The 5,182-nt window shown below is 45.7% G+C and overlaps 1 long non-coding RNA gene across 1 annotated transcript in view; it reads right to left on the reverse strand.

Annotated features, from left to right (window-relative positions):
- The window catches only part of LOC102495809 (uncharacterized), a 6,785-nt gene extending 1,609 nt beyond the window's left edge, over positions 1–5,176 (reverse strand). The window contains exons 1-3 of the long non-coding RNA XR_336490.2: positions 4,441–5,176; positions 1,974–2,103; positions 669–861 (exon numbers count right to left, since the gene is read on the reverse strand). This is a non-coding gene — a long non-coding RNA (uncharacterized LOC102495809). The remainder of the gene's footprint in view (positions 1–668; positions 862–1,973; positions 2,104–4,440) is intronic.
- Positions 5,177–5,182: the final 6 nt, after the last annotated feature.

Raw genomic sequence — 5,182 nt, forward strand, 5'->3', positions numbered from 1 at the left:
CTGGACCCGGCAGCTTAAACTCACGCCGGTACGTGTGCATGCGTGCTCGAGATCCCGAGAGGAGAATGGAGGAGAAGGGATTGCAGCGTGGCCATCCCCCCGAGGGGTGATTTCTCGCTTTCTGTCTGTCTCTCTCTGTGTTCCTGGTGAGCGCATGCACCTTGTAGCAAAAAAACTCTAAAAAATAAATAAATAAATAAAATAAAAAGCATTCCCAAGCAGGTGGTCTCTGAAGACAGTCAGACCTCCCCAAACCACTGCCTGCCTGGCCTGCCTGGGGAGAAGCTCCTGTTTCCACGGGACAGCAGAGGGGAGGTTGGCATCAACCCGGAACGCGCTGAGTTCCAGTGTAGACGCTCACCCGTTGTGTTCCTGCAGCCACGCTGACTGGCCTCTCCTTGTCAGTCTGCCCACTTACGGTATTGGGATCATAATAGCAACCTCAGAGAGTAGCTGCAAAAGCACAGCTGCAGGAACGGGGCATGCCCAGCAGTGACCCCCACCGTGGCAGCCGGTGTGCTGGGGCCCGTCGGTCGGCATCTCTGCTTCCCCAGGCCCTACCCCATCCTGCTATCCTTACTGGTGTCCCAGTCGTCTCTGAACAAACTTTTCTCTGTATCTCCGCTTACCTCGACCTCTCCCTGCAACACCACCCTTCTCCCTCATACCTAAAAGTTCATCCATCCTCCACACAGCTGACCGCGACTCGAACTCAGACCTCGGAGCCTTGAAGAACGTGCTGGGCACATGTGCACTGCTCAGGGTCCCGACTGGATGGAGGAATGAGGCAGAGAGGATTACAGCAAGGCCGTGTTCTGCCGGGAGGAGGGCTTGCTCTCTTTCTTTTTCTTTCTCTCTCTCCTTTAAAAAAGATTAATCAATTAAAAAATAACCTTTACATTTTCCTACGTGGTTATTATTTCTGCTACTCTTCAATGGGATAGTCCAGATTTCTAATTGGTATAATTTGTATTCTGCTTGAAGGACTTTAAGCTTTTTTTTTTCTTATAGTGCAAGTCACTTGATGAATTAACTTTGGATTTTTAGACCTGCAAAAGTCTTTATTCCATTTTTGAAAGATATTTTCATTATGTAGGCACCAGCAGGGGGCGTGGTGGTCAAGGGTGCTGGACTCTCACATGGCTGACCGTGGTTCGAGTCCCAGACCTGGTGACTTGCTTTCTCTCTTTCTCTCTCTCGCTCTCCCTCTCTGGTCAAATGAAATAAAGTAAAATAATTCTTTAAAAAGACAGAAAGAGGGACCAACAATTAGCGTAATGGCTATGTCGCTGAACTCCCATGTAGCCAACCACGATTGGAGTCCTGGACCTGGTGGCTTAAACTCACGCTGGCCCTGTGTGCGTGCGTGCCCAAGATCCCGAGAGGAGAATGGAGGAGAAGGGATTGTGGTGTGGCCATCCCCCCTGGGGGGGAGGGTGATTTCTCGTTTTCTATCTCTCTGTCTCTCTCTGTCTTTCTGGCGAGCGCACGCACCCTATAGCGAAAATCTCTCAAAAAAATAATACAGAAAGAAAGATATTTTCATTATATAAAAATGTCTAAGGTGATCATTTTTATTTCGTAATACTTTACAAATATTTTAGAGTATTTTTGACATGTGTATGAAATGGCCCATATTTTTTACGTGCTGTTGAACACCATCCATAGCCTCATAGCCTCTTCCCTTCATTCACACGCATTCTGTCCATTAAAACTTCTCCCACAAGCCCCCCGCCCCCGCCCCGCTTCCTCCCCACAAGCAGCTGCTGCTGTCATCTCTCCACCGTTTGCGCTTTCGCATGGTCAGTCCCTGCCGTAGAGTACGGACGTTCAATGTGTGTTTAGCAAGGACATGTGGCATGTGTCTTTCACAGTCTGGCTTATTTCACTTGGCATTATTTCTTCAATGTCAAACGACAGGATCTTGTTGTTCTTTACGGCCAAGTCAGAGAGAGTCCCTTGCATGTACGTACCGTGTTTTCCCAGGCTGCATCCACAAATCGGCTACTGTGAGTCGCTGCAACAAACAGGGATGTGCCAAGGTGTTGCACTATTTCTCCTTTTTTTCTCTTTTTTTAATTTGCTACAGGGTATATGTGCTCACTGGAGAAAGAAAGAGAGAGAGAGAAAGTGAGAAAGCATCCCTCCCCTCATGGAGCATGATCACACAGTACCCGCTTCTCCATGTCTCCTTTTGGGATCTGGGGCATGTGTGCACACATGCCTGGCGTGCTTTTTGAGCCACTAGGTCTGGGACTCAAACTACGCAGTTGGCTTGTGAGGTCCAGCCCTTCAACCACCATGCCACCAGCTGGCCCGTCAGACTATTTCTGAGGTACGTTTATTCTAACAAGAAATCTGCTGTCTCCACCCTCCCCCCAACCCCCGGCTACTTTTCAGATTTTTCTCTCTACCCCTTGTCTGAGCACTTTGATGAGGAAGTATTTTGGTGTGATTTTCTTCCTGCTTTTGTGCACAAGGTTCATGAGTTTTTGAATATCTGCTTTATATTTACTGAAGAAAATAGGTAGCCATTAGTTCTCCAAAAAAAAAAAACCTTGGTAATCACCTGTTCTCTCTCCTCTTCAGAGACTCTAGTTACATGTATGTTAAGGTGCTTGAAGTTTTATCACAGCTCACTGATTCTCTTATTTAATTCCTTTTCTTTTTTGGAGTATTTTTCCTCTTTGTGTTTCATTCTGGATAGTTTTTGCCATAGGGCAGGTGCCACCACGCCCTCACTCTGAGTAGTTTTCATTGCTTCGCCTTAAGTTAACTAATCTTGTCTTCTGCAATAGCCAATCTGCCATTTGCAACATCTAGTGCGTTTTCTTTTTTCTTTTTCTTTTTTTTTTTTTTTTTTTTTTTGAGATTTTCACTATAGGGCGCGTGCGCTCGCCAGACAGACAGAGACAGAGAGACAGGAAGCGAGAAATCACCCCCCAAGGGGGAATGGCCACGCCGCAATCCCTTCTCCTCCATTCTCCTCTTGGGATCTTGGGCACGCACGCACACGCACCCGGCATGAGTTTTAAGCCACCGGGTCCAGGACATGAACCACAGTCGACTACGTGGGAGTCCAGCGACATAGCCATTATGCTAACTGCTGGCCCCCATCTAATGCATTTTCCAAAACAATCTCAGACATTAGAGTTTTCGTGACCATAAGTTTAATTTGGGTCTCCTTGTATTTTCTGTTTTTCTTAAGATGTTCGATCATTCATCTATCTGTTTGAACATATGGGTTATACTTGTTCTCATAACTGTGTTAAAGTCCTGATCTACTCATTCTATCATTATGTGTGGGTCAGCTTCCATTGATTGCATTTTCTTTATATTCTGAATAATATCTTTCTGCTCTTTTTCATCCCTAGTAACCTTTACGTGTATGCCGGATATCTAAATTTTATCTTATTGGGTAATAGATATTTCTGTATTCCTGTAAGTATTCTTGACCCTGGTTATGGGACATGACTAAGTTACTTGGAACCAATTCAATTATTTTTATTTTAATATTTTAAATTATTTCTTTATTTTATTGCCCAAGGGCACGCGTGCTTGCCAGAGAGAGAGAGAGAGAGAGAGAGAGAGAAGGAGAAGATGCGCCTTCCCCTTCAAGGAGCTGTAGTCATGCCACAATCCCTTCGCTACCATTTCTCCATCCTGTTAGGATTTGGGGCATGCATAAATATGTTCGCAGTGTGTTTTCCAAGCCTCTGGAACTGAGATTCAAACTGCAGTTGACCATGTGGGATCTAGCTCCTTTAATCACTAGGCTGCAAGGTTAGCTCGGGACTTGTTTTGAAACTTCGTTATGAAGGATCAAAGTAGTGTTTACTCTGGGGCTAATCTTTCCCCATTGCTGAGGTCAATTCTGTGTGTTCTCCCTGATGCTCTGTGAGTTATAAAATGTTCCGCGCTAGGTGGTGAGAACAGGCATGATTTATTTCCTTGTATGAGCTGCAGGGGTTTTCCCTCTGGTCTTTTTTTGGGTGATGCCTGTCTCTACAGTGAGAGTTCCTTATACACACACACCAGCCAGAACTGGGCTGAATACTCAGGGACCCGGTGTCGTCTCTCTGCGACCTCCTCGCTGTCTCCCCTGCACCTGCAAACCATGTTGCCTTCCCAGCTTTGTCTTCAACTCGGAGATCCTCCTACGTTCTCGCTTAGTTCCCATCCAGGCAGTAAGCTGTGGCATGGTAAGGCATACCTCGCTTGCTTCTTGTCTAATTTTAGAAATCAGAGCTGTTTGCTTCCTGATAGCCAGTGTCTAAAGAACTGTTACTTCACGTACGGGCCCAGTTTTTCAGTCATTTTGGGTAAATGCAAATCTGGCCCATTAGACCAGCTTGTTCAGAATGGAAAGTCTCAAATGTCTGCCTTTTGGTACTTCAAATTTAAAGTGTCTATTAGTCACCCTCACAGAGATATACATACCGGATCTTATGAGTCAAAGACTTGGTGGGGAGTCGGCGTACTCGGCCCATTGAGAGTTGTCTGTTTCCTTGGAATTTCCTGCAAACACCTTGGCTGCTGACAGATAGGAGAAGATCCCGGGTGTTCTGTGCTGGTAGGAATGCGGGGTTCAGCTTGCCTCCCACTTCACCATAACCACCACCCTGATGCCTGCTTTGTTTGAACAGTCAAAGCCACTATTTTTTTTTTTTTTTATCCTAGGCTTTCGGTAGCTCAAGGAATTTTAATTCCTTCAAACACATCCTGTGGTAGTAATCTATAACACTTACTTTCAGTTCTATGTATTAATCATAACCACGGCTATTTCTGGGCTACACCTCCCAGAACTTCCCGTTTGTTTTGTAACCCGGCTTCCTCGTCTTTCCCAGTGTCAAGGCCCCTATGTTGAACTTCTCCAGCTTGAACAAAGAGCCCACATTTAAATGTTTTGCACTCGGTGCTTTATTCAACTGCTAAGTGTTACTGAGTCTTTGTTGCTCAAAGCTTTTTAAAATCCTCTGTCTTTCTACTGGCGCTTCAAAGGACTGCTTTTCCATCCCTTGAAGGTTCTGAGTTTCTGGAATCTATTTCATTTTTTGTCTACTTTTACATCGGCCGATTCTTTTCTGCAGGTACATCTTTCTTGACGTACTTTGTCCTCACAGCCGGTCATGCCCATGCACGAGACTGCTCTCCATCCTCCATCCTGCCACGGGGGTTCAGC

The sequence above is a fragment of the Tupaia chinensis genome, unplaced genomic scaffold (genome assembly GCF_000334495.1).
Source record: "Tupaia chinensis unplaced genomic scaffold, TupChi_1.0 Scaffold139245_1, whole genome shotgun sequence".
Classification (NCBI taxonomy): domain Eukaryota; kingdom Metazoa; phylum Chordata; class Mammalia; order Scandentia; family Tupaiidae; genus Tupaia; species Tupaia belangeri.